Source organism: Nipponia nippon, unplaced genomic scaffold (genome assembly GCF_047370975.1).
Source record: "Nipponia nippon isolate SJK-2023a ecotype South Korea unplaced genomic scaffold, ASM4737097v1 scaffold_4, whole genome shotgun sequence".
Classification (NCBI taxonomy): Eukaryota; Metazoa; Chordata; class Aves; order Pelecaniformes; family Threskiornithidae; genus Nipponia; species Nipponia nippon.
In genome coordinates this window covers 120,748,523-120,762,048 of record NW_028262358.1, presented here as the reverse complement: position 1 = coordinate 120,762,048, position 13,526 = coordinate 120,748,523, and the positions used below count along the sequence as shown (strand labels likewise).

The window sequence follows — 13,526 nt, the reverse complement described above, 5'->3', positions numbered from 1 at the left end:
GCTGTCTCTGTCTAGCACATTTAGCTGGTAACCACTCTCACATCGTATGGGTATCACTGATGAGCCGGTTCTGGAGTTTTTTCTTAATCTAACTAGAACGACTCTTTCTAAATTGATTGGATTAACCAGGTATAGCTGTATTTAAATTATGTTTAGAGATTAAGAATTATTTGATAAATAACCACATTAAAAAAATCCCTGTAATGGAAGCATCTCAAATAATTATTTTGCCTTTGATCTGCACATACAAATGAGACCTTTAAGGAGCTTTCATGGAGGTTTTGTTTAAAATACCACAAAGACAGAAGAAGTAGAAAGGCAGTTAAGTGTTTCTTGTGCTAATACACGCTGCGGTGTCACCTCCTCTTACACTGAGAGATGGGAACTGAAATGCCTTCGGTGAGAACTGTCCAGGCTGTAGAGTTTCACCTTGAATAAGAGAGAAAAAAAGCAAGTAGCTATGGATAAATTTCGTTACGTAGATACTTGCGTTCCTACCTGCTCACAGCTGAGGCGTCCGTCTGTTACAGCGAGGGGATTTTTGTTCTGCCTTCTCTCCCGAGCTGAATCAGTTCCCATTTTTAATTTTCACCTGCGGCTGGTGCTCCGTGTAGGAGACACTGGGCAAACTGCGTTCATGGAGTAAAAACCAGGGAATATGTTATATATCATTTAGCCATTGCTATTTGGAGGCTGCTTCCATGTACGTATTGAGGCATCCGCAAAAGAGGAAATCTCCCAGCAGAGGACACAACCGCCATGAAAGAGCAGAGCGGGTTGAAAGGGGTGCGGAGAATAGCGTGGACTGCCCTGCGTAGCACAGAAAGGGAACCTGCTTGCATTGGGGCTAACCATTTTGGTAATAGGTGGATTAAAAGTGAGGCTGTGTTCATATAACTTAATAAGATTTCCAAGTTCTGCTGAAGTTTTTTAGTTTAGACCTGAAAGGCCTCTGTACGTGATACCTGTCTGAGCATACCTAGGAATGCTCAGTAACTTATAGCATAGATGGAGTTATTGTGTCTTTCTTTATCTTTTTTTTTTTTTTTTTTTTTTTAAGAAAGCCAAATTTGAGCTTGAATGTCCGTTTGAATATTAATATTTTGGCTAACTACTTAGTGAAGCTTTACTCTGGGGTCAGTTCGGTTCTGCAAGTTCTGTTATTGCAGCCTGATACTTTCAAGGCTATGACACCTCCAGAACAGCTAGTTAGTAAACTTGAATTTTCAGGGAAAGAGTAGCTTCAGTGAGCTGTGGGAGTTTCACTGAAGTTCTGCTTCCTTCTGAGAGCCCCTGCACTCGTGTAGATTTATTACTGTTTGGTAGTAACTGTTCAAGAAGTGTATCTGGCGTTTACGTTGCATAAGGAAAGTTAGGTGGTTGGGGGCAATAAGGAATTCAAGTCAATGAGCGGCTCAGATAGAAAATGTGTTTTTCTTAACAAACTATGTATCAGCAAATAGTGCCCTTCTCTGCCAGGATCTGTATTTCACACTTCGACATCCCAAGCATGTTATCCTAGTTTTCCTCTCTCTGGCAGCTCAACCAGAGCTGTCACATCACAAACAACTTTTTTCTTAATATACACATCTGGCGTTGGCAGTTGGACCAACTTCATAAGAGCACATGATCATCATTCATTACAAGATTAAAAAGTACCCCATGGCATCATTGATGTTTTTTAACTTTGATCTTTTGCAGTTGTGATTCATCTCAGTTATAAAACTTCCCTTTAAAGGAACACAACCGATGACTTATTAGAACCTTCATTCTAAGTAGCGTAAACATAAAATTATGCACATCTTTACAAAATGTCATTTACTTTGTTGCCAGCTTATCATTTTAAGACATGACATCATGCTTTAGATCGTGAATTTGTAAGGCTTGTTTATAGGCAAGGCACTCTGACCTTCTGTTGGCAAGTTGACTGGAGCGAGCGAAGGCTGCGTGCTTTCCAGCAGCAGTAGGAGCAGCAGCAATACCATGACAGATATCACAATCATTCAGAGCTTGACTTTGAGAGTGCTGAACAGTCACGGCACGCAGTGACTCCAGTTAGTGTTTTGGATGCTCAGCACTTCAGAAAGTCAGGTTCTTAAATGTAAGTGCCATTTAGTCGTATTAAACATGCTTGTAGAAGCTTGCTGCCTTGCCTCTCTGTTATTATTTTAAAATATTTTAATAGAGACAGTGATGTCAGGTTGCTCTGTTAGGAAAACCTGCCCATTTCTATATGAGGAAAGGTCTTCTGATGATTTCTCCTTGGAAAAGATTTATTTATTTTTAATTACCTAGTTCAGCCTATCTAGATTACCATCCGAGGACATCTACTGTGTTGCACAGTCTTTGTGCTGGATTGAGACAGCGCATTGCACTCTGAGTGACGGAGTCTAGAGACGGGGTTGTATAAGATCTTTGGGAATCATTGGGAAATCCTGCAGATTTTTTTCTTTCCTCATATCCAGGATAAAACCTCTGCCATATGCACATCTTAGCCAGCAGAGCTGCCTTCCAGCTGGGAGGGCTGAAAGAAGTTTTCTGGAGAAATAAGTTGCCATGAGGTCATAACTGACTGACAGATAGCAAGAGATTACTGTAAAGGAATTAAAAGAAGAAAAAAAACAGAACAACCCCCCCCAAACCTTTACCTAAGCCCCCCTTTAATGCCTTTGCCTTCCCTCATTACAAATACAGAAATAATGATTTGCCCTTCCGTAGTGGTACCTTTAGAATAGGAGACGTCCTCCTTTCTGGCTGCTTTTGGTAGAAACCCAGTCAGGAGGGAAATCAGGAGGAAGGAGGGAGGAGAAGTCTATGTATTTTTATATTTTGCCTGGCTTCCAAAGACTTTAGTTCGTCTCTAATTAAAGGTAGTCTCCTAAGTCACCGACCACAATTTTCTCTATCAGCTTGAATCGAAAAGTGGTTGTGAGCTTTGAACTGAAGCGTTTCGGTAGGAGAAAAACTGCCGTATTTCATTCAGCTCCTGAATATTTCTCTGCTGCTGCAGCTTGCAAGGTACACACGTGATGAAAGGTATGAGCAAACATCGCCTTTTTGTCTGTGCACGCTGCAGAAGCCAGCGAAAGCCAGCAAGAGGTTCTGCTCAGCCTTTGTATTAACTGTTTGGCCGACCTGGCTTATAAAACGCAGATAAGTGATTGAGATTTTTGAGATTCCTCGACTTAAAACCATAACAGTTTTTAGGAAGTTCTCCCTCTTTTCTTTCAAAGGCGGAGGGTGGAGGGATAAGTCTGGGGCTAGTGGAATGTGCTTTGGAGTAGAACAGCTTTAAATCTTTCAGTATTTTTTTTTTTCATTTTTTTTTCTCTTTTTTTTTTTTTTCCTTTTTTTTTCCTTTTTTTTTTTTTTGTTGACTGCCTGTCAGGAGCTGGGCTGGTGGCCAAGCAGGAAATGACACATCGAGAGGCATTTGTGTTGTGCAACATTTTGTGGAACTGATGCAAGGATACATTGTCTGTTTACGCATTCCTCTGCTAACAGCCTGCATGGCAGTAATTTTATTCAGGGACACATGGCATGCTACAGCAAGGAGCTAGATCCTTAACATCTCTTTATGCAGAATTATCACAGCAGTTAAAACACGCTGTGTGTCCCCTGTTTAGAATATTCTCTGGCCTGCCTTCAAAAACCACTCTACCAGCCCCCTTCCTTCCCAAGAATATATTGATTTGACTGTGGTTTTTTGCACTGCGGTAAATTGGGGCAGTGCAGAGAGAGAGAGTTTGCAGATCAAGAGGAGATTTTACAGGCAGGTCCCACTTTGTGCATCTACCTCAGACTGTAAATGTAGCGTCACGGTTTTTTCAAGCGATGCGTTGCACGCTGAACACGGAAGTTTGCATCTGCATGCTTCTTGGCACGGCGAGGAGGTTTTTAATTAAAGTCAATGCTAAATACCCTGAGATACGATGAGCGAGTCCTGGGTTTTCAGCCAAACCGAAGTTAAAAAATCTGTGACTTGCTCTGGTGTCTCTCAGAGTGACAAATCTCTACTGAGATCGGCTGGGTTATTCCGGATTTCTCCCAGCGTAAGTGGGAGCAGAGGAAGGCAGAGTGGGCGGTCTGGTGGTTTGCAAGTTGCTCTAAATGACTTTGTAAAGCTTAATGTTTGCGTTATAATGCTCCTTTGTAAGAAACGAGGCAAAATGTGATTATACAGCCAAAGAAATGCTCAGCATGGTTATGCTATGGGGTTTAGGTTCTTTTCTGTGACTGTCGTTGGCCTATGTGAATGAGCATGGCCACAGTCCACTTCCAGGCTGGGACCTGACCTCCTGTGCTCAGGTCCCCAGTAAGGAGCTGTAGTGTTTCTGATTTCAGTGGTACAACACCAGATCCTTTTTGCAGTGTAAAATGCAAGACATCATAGTTTCACTCACTATCATTTGCTGCTGGTTTATTTTTGCAAATGTGTAATTTCACAAAACTGTACTAGTTGGGGACCAGAGCTCCTGAGCATTCCCAGAGGCTGTAAGAAACTGGTGGGATGATTCAAGTGTTCCTCATCAAAGGTACCAGACATTATGTATGCCAGTGGTTTAGGTTTATGTTTGAGATGGGTGTGTAACCCACAAAGCAAGGCTGCTTACAGTTACCCCAGCCACGAAGCATGCCTCTGGAACAAGGGGACCAGGAGGCTGTCGGTGGGGCTAGCTGCATCCCAAGGACCAGTCAGTTCTTGTTTTTTCCCCCGTGGCTAGAGAGGGGCTGGTGCATAAAAACTCATCGTCTGAGGAATAGACTATGAGAGCAAAAATAATTTCTTCTCCAATGATCGTAACTTTTATCTGCTGGTGTAGGGCACAGGGTAAGATGAAAGCGAAACCTACCTAGTTCACTCATGGCTTGAATTCATATGCCGCAGTTCTGAAACCTCAGTGATCTACGTGGCACTGTCTGACTCTCTCTATAGGAGGACATTGCTGCCCAGGGAGGTGACAGAGTGACCATGTTACAGTGAGAGGGAAAAGACCTTTAGAAGATTATGTAAAACAAATGGGCAAGTCTGAGCATAAACCCATTCCCTAAGACGTCCTCACCAAGAGTAATGCAGTCTTGGTTTGTATTTGTCAACAGAACAGATTGTTTCTGTCCCATTGTAGAGCAACCACTGCTTCCAAACAGTCTATTCCTAGTACATTTGGCATGTAAGATTACCATCACGGTGGTTTTTTTTGATATTGCAGCTATTGCTGTTTGTATTCAAAATGTCTCTCTAAGCCACAAATAAAATCACGGCCCCTCTGCATAGTTGTGCTGCGTAGTTGTGTGATAAGAGAGTTTTGTCCTGAATAGCCTACAGTCTCCATTAAAAATACAGATGGAAAAAGGGGTTATAACGAAACGGATGAAGTCAACGGTGGAAGTGAGTTCATTCTGTATCTCCATACAGCACAGCTACGAGGAAGGGAAAAGTGAAAGCCATTTTTATAAGTCTGTGACTCTACTCCATGTAGGTACTGTGGAGGAAGAAAAGGCATTAGAGTAGCTGTTCCCAGACCATTTTGTCCCATACTTTCCTCCCAAGAGAACTCTTGTACATCTTCACTTTTGAAATGCATTTAGCTTGTTGCTACTAGTATCAGCATTTTTCTTCTCATACTTCACTGTAGCACCTCTTACACCTCTCCCTCCACTTTCCAGAGTGGGTTGGGAAGTAGGGAACAGGCAAATGTGTTAGCAAGGCACTGCATCAGAGTAGTGTAAGTAGAGTACTCATGTAGTTCTTCCTTTCTGGCAATCCCAAATTTCTTTATGAGGTTTTTGTAAAATTTATTTTTATTCTCCATGTAAACATTGTCCACTGAAACGTGGTCATCCCAGACGTGAAACACAGATGCTGATTTAACCAGACAAGGAATGCAGAAGAGGAAATGAGGAGGAATATCATACTTAATTGAAACTTCAGGGGAAGAAACTTAGCAATGATCTCATGCTGCAGTATGTTTGGGACACCGGAAGCCTTACTCTTATGAAGAACTGAGTTCCTTCATGCATGTGTCTGCTCAGATCCCCTGTTACATATCTCATCTACAGTAGACCAGCTTACTCAGCACAATAGTGGCTCACTGTTGACTGAGGGTGGCTTTCAGCTCTCCAAAAATTAGACGTGTAGGGTAGGTTTCCTCTGAAGTGAATGAAGAGACACAGGCACTTGCAGAGAGTGATTCATCCCACCTACCTTAATGCCTATCTAAGAGTGCAATGAATTGCCCTTTAGAGTGATCCGTCCCTTTCCATTGACTGTAAATGGAGGCTAGATGACTAGCCTAGGCTAGGTATCCTGTTTTAGAGATGGCCGAAATCAGATGAGATTATGAGATTTTATAGTCCTAAGGTGTCCCTAATGACTGCTGTGAAATTCAGACAACCTGAGTTAGCTCAGGTAGCGAGAGCAGTACAGTCACAGGCAACATGGAGCTTAGCATGGGTTAACCAACTGTTTGCCCAGCTTCTGCGGTGGATGCTTTGTCTTCTGTTGAACCGTGAACAGCCCATGCTACGTTTTTGACAATGTAAGGAATTGTTTAAAGCTGACTTTGAAGTGTCTATACAGCTGCCATAATGAGTGCAATACAGACCTACCTTAAAAAATGATGCTATCTACTGTGGCATCATTATCACCTCTTGCAGGATTTTGGTAGTCAAGTACTGCTCAGGTCCTACTCAGCTTGGCTTAGTGTGAACTGCTGAGATGAAAACTCAGGTTATTTAGCTGTAGGCATAGTATTCGATAAGATTCTCATGCTAACTAAAATATTGCAACTGCATAAGAAACAATATAAAGGTGGTAATACACTTTATAGGTGTTACCTATAGATGGAGAATACTGGGGAACACATTTAAAGATTTTCCTAACGCTGGGAAATACTCCGTTTCCAATGTTCCTGCTTCACATCAGAACATATTAGTTGTTCCTTCCTTATCCTAACTTAACATGCTGCCCATTCTCCTTTGGTTCTGAGATGTAATCTTTCCTACAGCGTGGGAAGGCAAACCCTTTCACCTGATTATTGCCGGCATAAATGTGTTTTGCTTCCATCACTCTGCAAACTCTTGTACGTGCATTTTATGAACTTTACTCCCACTTTATATTACCCTGCTTCTTTAGTAGCCCTGCTAATTTACATTCAGGATGCCAAACAAGTATTAATCAGGGTGCTTACAAGTGTAGAATCTGCTTCCTGCCTGTCTGTAATCCATGTGAGTAATGCCAATTAGTTGTCTGCTTCCTTAAATCTTCATACACTTTCTCATTCTTGCATTCCCGCAGTAGTAGACACGGTCTTAAATGTCACGTGCAGTTGGAGGCACTTGGCGGTGCTTTGTTTCCTTGCTCTTAGAGCTCAACAGGAAAATCATCACCTCCACAAGCAACACAGAAGTGCGCTGTGGAAGAAATGCATGAGTCCAGCTCTTGTATTTGCAGTTTAATTTGTTAGAAACAGGGATCTAGCTCATTATATTCCAGAGTATCTCTTCACATGTCATGAGACAGGTAGACTATTATATACAGCAGTTACACATCAGTGCAGCATCTTCTTGGAAAGGAGTAGGCACTTGCAGGCACTGATGTAGTACCAGGTGTGTGTTTGTTTACATAGGGTAAATCCTAGATTAGATTTGCAAAAGAAGCCCAATTTTAACTGGTTGTATTAAAAGGGATCAGAAATCCAGAGATTACCCATCGAAAAGGGATGGTACTCACAATTATTTGTTGTATTTTGAAAATTCAGACCTGTGTTTCTCAGTAGTATAGAAGCTGGAAAAGAATAGAGACCTAGAAAAACAATACACAGTAGCTGTGTGGTACAAACCACTGGTTAGGAGCACAAAGGAATACATTTTCTTTTTTTGCATGTGTACATACGTAATCAAGGACGCAGATTCAGATTCTTAGGCAACAATATACTTCAATTAATTCAATTTATCTAGTGAATTTATCAAGTGCTGTAGACATATGAAGTGCAGTAGAGTTGGTTCCGGGTTTCTAGGATACCAATTAAATTAAGAATCATTTAATTTTTCATTCCCTGGGTCTCTTACCACCATAAACTCTAGATTTGTGGGACATACTTTTTGCTTTCACACTGGACACTCTTTGACTTTGATGATCTGGGCTATGGGTTGAGTCCCACTTTTGGTCTTTTTTGATGTCTTTGAACAATTGTGTATAAACCAGCGCTGTAATAAACTTACCACCTCTGTAGACAGAAGCGTTGACTACAGAAGAGGGCTCAGTGATAGAGCTGTGAACGTAAATTATTCAGTGTTTTAATTCATCAGCTAAACAGTCAAAATGAAAATCCTTTTTGTAAAGGGACATATGGGTAAAATTTTCAGAGAGATGCAGGGTGGGTTGACTCTCCTTAACTGCAGTTGTCTAAAAGCAAGATATGGTGTCTCAATGAGTCATCTCTGGCCCGTTGCGGTCAAGAGAGAGATGTACGCATGTGTCGAAGGTGGTTTATCCCCCCTAAATATCTAGCAGTGTCAGTGTGCAGATCTCTGGAGCTGAGTGGTGGTGAGCTCTGCCTGCAGAGGGAACGTGGAGCAGCGTGGACCACAGGGCCGCAGATACCTGCATCGGCTTTAAACAAGCTACCTGGCTTAGCAGCAACTGCAGCAGCACACAGCTTTGAAATGCTTCTTTATACTCCTTTTTATTGTTCTTTAAACCTTTTAAAAAGGGGGCTTTAGTGCTTGCTTTTTCAAAAGCCACACTGAAGGGCTGCTCTCTGAAGTTTGGTACAATTTAGGATGTCGGTGAGCCTCTCCTCATTACACATAAATAGCCAGTGTGTGATCTTTTATGTTTTCCTCTTCCGTGCCTGCTTGGTTGAAACTCTCAGGCACTCAGTGCAGAAATATCCATCCTGGTTTAAAATCTTGCCTTTCCCCATGCTGATGTGCTTGTTGCTGTTCCTCTCCTAAAGGCTGTGGCCCCTACAGCTCAGCAGTAGTCTGGCTTTTATACGTGATCCTCATCAGCTTCACGGCAAAGTCAGACAGTTTAATTAGCCTTTATCTTTTGCTTTGGAAGAGTGAGCCCAGGGTATGCCTGTTAGTGCTGTGAAGAAGTCTCACGCAGCGATATTCATTGCCTGTGGTATGACACACAGTCATAAGCATCCCTGAGAATCAGGGCAGCAGAATTACAGCACATGAAGGATACTCAACTCGGTGTTTAGGTAGGGTTTGCACTTTGCATGTATGTAGACTTACTGATCTGTTACTAGTTTCACTCTTCTTGATATTTACTATTCCTGAAAGATGACAGCAAAGGAGAAACCTGATAGCAGTTGGCCTGTAGAGTCAGTCTTTATTACAGACAGCTAGGAGAGAGCAGTAAGGACTTGGTGCTCGCACAGTCCGGATACCAGTGACTGTTCTTTAGACCCAGCTCAAGGATGAAGGAAGCTTTCTGGGAAGCACGTTTACTTCTGAGTGGGATGCAAAGTACACACCTCACTAACTAGATACATGCCATGCAACATTAAGAATTAAAATGAGAACTGTTGCTCTCTGGTGACTTGGTGTAAAAGGGAATAAACTGTAGATTCAAGGTATGTAACAAGAGGATACATACACATCAGATAAATAATACGTTAACATAGAAGAAATAGACCTTTTTGATTAAAGGGCAGATACCTCTAGCTCTAAGTCTGACTTTATGCATACGCTAGAGAATAAAATTACAGTAGGAAAAGTCCATGTCTGAGCATTCAGAATTGGGAAATGCCAAGATTACAGTTATCAGTGCAGCTTTAATTCATGCTTCTCGCGTGTGTGTGACAAAAACAGTCCTTTGCTGTAAGACCATGTGCTGATTTATCCATTCAGCAATGTCCTTTGGCATGGAGCACACATGCTTACTCTTATTTTTTAGAGATCTATCTAGTGCTTTATATGTTCAAAATGCTGCTCTCGGGCTGAGTTAGTGGTGAATGGTCAGTGCTTCTGAAGAATAAATCTGAAAGTCTCATACCAGGCACTGGGAACGGTATGAACACGCAGTGAATATGATCTGTGAACACTTTGTTTTAAGCAACTTAACTATTGTCACAACAAAAAATTGTGTGGCAGGAGCATAAAATCTGTGGGCCAGCAATCAGCTACCTTTGCCAAGCTGTAATCAAAGTTTTTAGCTGATAAAATCTAAGGAATTTCCATTCTATGAAATTTTATTTTTCCAAGTTTTGTAGTTTTACCAAATCTAGCTGGATTGCCATAGAGATTCTGAAAAAAAGAAAAAAAAAGACCCAAAGACCCAACCTGCTGAGCCAAGTTTCAAATCTCCACTCCAAAATACAGCAACAAAAAAGTTCCTTCAAGAAAAGATTGCCAAAAATGTTTTTCGAGGCACTGCGTTCTCCCTGAGCTAATTCATTTCCAGGAATGTCTGAGCCATTTTGGTTGAAATTGAAGAAATGGGTTCCTTACTCATGCAAGAAAAAATGGAGTGCAAACAGTCAACGTTCAGTAAAGTTGGAAGCAACTGAAAATTGGGTCTTATAATGGGAAACGTTGGGCGACCTTAATGATAGGCAGTCCTACCAGCCCCACCTCTAACATATTTAATCTACTGTGGTATTAATTTGCACTGAAAAATAATCCATTAGCTTCAGTGGAAATCCTGCATAGAAAATTAACTCGGCATTTGGCAGCGTCTCCTCGTGGGCTGCAGCAGCTCCAGCATCAGCTTCAACAGGTCCGGTCTTTGGCTGGTGACCGACAGGCGATGAGCGAGGTGTCATGTCCAGCAGCACAGGAGAGCACGATGTGACTTCTGCCTGTGTGCTGGGGACGTGTTGGAGGAGGCAACAACCTTTGTAAAAGATGAAACGAGGGCCACCGCAGCCTGCAGGGCCTCTGGAGGCGTTGCAGGTTAGAAGGCAGCGTGCCTCCAGGCACTGGTGTTTGGCAGGACTCTCCTTCCCCACCCTTAGCCTCTTCAGAGGGGTAATTTGGCGTGTGTGTGCACTTCAACTGAATTGGCACAGTCCGCACAGACGTTGCAGGCTGTAACACACACCGGGTGTGAGCCGAGAGAGGTTTGGGCTGTAGACGGGGACTCCTCCAACGTGCCCGAGGTGTGGAGCCGGGCCTCCTCGCTGCCAGCGCTCCTGCACCTCAGAGCCCCTTTGCTGAGATAGCCAGTGTGGGCAACGGTGCTTCTGAAAAGGAGTGTTTTTAGGCAAAACCCCGCTGTGTTTAAGGACAACAACCACAGGAAATTAGCATTGAACACCATACCCCCCCAAACTCTGCCCTAAATAGCTCCCAGGGTGGCTGTGCACTGCTGCCTGAGTCCCCTTTAGCTGAGGCAAGAGGCAGCCACAGCCTGTGCCCAGGCACCATCCACACCTCAGGGTGGGCAAAATCCAGACCCAGTCTTGTTGCTGAGGTCCAGCTGGAGTCAGTGAATGTGGAGAAGGACACTTTGGGCTCTCCAGAGCCCCTGGGGAGAGTGCGAAGCCGTGTAAAATCCGGAGCAAATGACCAGTCCTTCTGCAAAAATAAGCCGGGCGTACCTGGGTGATGGGTGCATCCAGGGGCACGGTCTGTGGCGGTTTGGATATTCTGATGTCAGCCAGCGAAAAAACACTTGCTCATTGTTACCTTCTCCTTTACGTCACTCAGAGCTGCTGAAGATGTTGGGCCCATTTAAAACCTGCGGTGAGAGTTGTTTTAACAGGTTTGGAAATTGGAGGAGCTGATCAGAAGCAGGCGGTGTTGCACGTTATACTGGAGATCTGCTCTTGCATAGAAATCTGTCCCTCCACCTGTGCAAAACACTCACTCTTTTACCTGAAGCTGCCTCAAGAAATGGCGCTGCAGGGAGCGCGCTCCTTGTCGAGTTGTTTGCCATTCACTGGAACGGGGCTTGGGGATGAGCGGTCTGCTGCATGGTTTTTTATTTTAAGTTAAAACAAACTTTTCTAGAGACAGATTTGAGGGCTGGGCAAAAGGCACCTTCACAGGCAGTTTATTCCCCTCGCTACTACAACTTTGTTTAAGCTTTTCCCCATGTCTTTTACTATCCCGGTGTTCCCATCCTTGGGAGCCAAGCAGCTTGAGAGCTGAAAGAGAAGTGTTGTCAGGAGGGCGATTAAAATAGGGATTGATGCAGCTGGGAGCCAGGGTTCAGTCACCTCCCTGGGCCTCTGCGTTAGTGTTATGTCAGACACAGTAGCTTTACCATGCGTGGCGAGTTTATGCGTTTTTTTATTCTCTGGCGCTGCCAGAAAACGTTGACCCCGCAGTAGCCGCGCTGTGTAAGCAGTCAGCGGTGGAGGGCAGCGCGCTCCGCAAACCGTTTACGTTCCCTGTTTAATTTGTCACTTATGGGTCATATCTTTTTACATTTATGTTTTTAAATTAATTCAGTGTGCCCCGAGCTTCGGTTCCAGAATCCACGCTGAAAACTTCCCAACTTTACGAGTTATTAAAAAAATTCCGAAACCCCTCACTTAATTTATGTTCAGTATGCAGAACAACTTAAAGTTATGAGAAGGCTTCACATTTTTATAAGGACACGAGTTTGGGGAGAAATTAGATTTTAGGGCTCACGTGCAACATGGAACAATTGCATATACTTGGTCATCTCTTCAAAGAGGATACTGTCAAGTGAAATTTGGCCCAAAATTTAAAAGAAAAAAAAGAAAGTTTTGGCATAAAAACCAATCTGGTCAAAATAAAATGGTTTTTCCAACATAAATTCCATTAAAAGTAAAGCCAGACTCAGCAAATGCTTGAGATCTCCCATATGGACTGAAGAATAGTTTTACATTGGAGCACAATGCAGTTTTTTGGAGTGCATTTCAGACTGCTCCTGTTTTGGAAGCCTGCTCATGTCTTGTTTGAATGACGATTTAGACTGTATGTAGCAAAAAGCAATGTTAGCCTATCATCTGGAACATCAGCATAAAGGCTGTCTGTTAGAAGAAATGTTTCTTTTTAAAGAGAACAAAACACTGCTACCCTATGCCACTTTTTTTTTTTAATTTCTTTAATTCTCATGTCAGGAAGTTTTGAAGCCCAGCTCTCTGTGGCCAGATGAGTAAGGCAGGGGTGTAGGAGTACGGTTCAGTGGCTGATGCATTTGAATGTGGGTGCTCCAGGTCTGTCATCTGCCTCTGACATCTTTATGACTTTCATCCATTTGAAAGTCCCTCTAAGCAGACGTCCAAACTTCCTGACATCAGTGGAAACTGGGTACCTTTTTCGCCTTGTGTGAAATGTGAATAGTGGCACTACCCTACCTCAGGGATGACATGAATATAGGAAGATGGTGAAAATAAAGGCGTTTGTTTACCAGAGTTATGTTTATAAGGCATGTTCCCATCCAAGATATATGCCAATATGAGTCAGAAAGTCTCAGTTTCCCTTGATAAATGGAAACATCTTTATTTTTTTCACTTTATTTCATATTAGGCCATCCTCAAGATGCGAAGCAGTGGGCTTTTTTTTCTGTCCTGTTAGCTTTGAGCTCTGTATAT

The 13,526-nt window shown here is 42.9% G+C and overlaps 1 protein-coding gene across 4 annotated transcripts in view; it reads left to right on the top strand.

Moving 5' to 3' along the window:
* Positions 1 to 13,526, top strand: part of RUNX2 (RUNX family transcription factor 2) — a 160,662-nt gene that overhangs the window by 14,361 nt on the left and 132,775 nt on the right. The window lies entirely within an intron of this gene.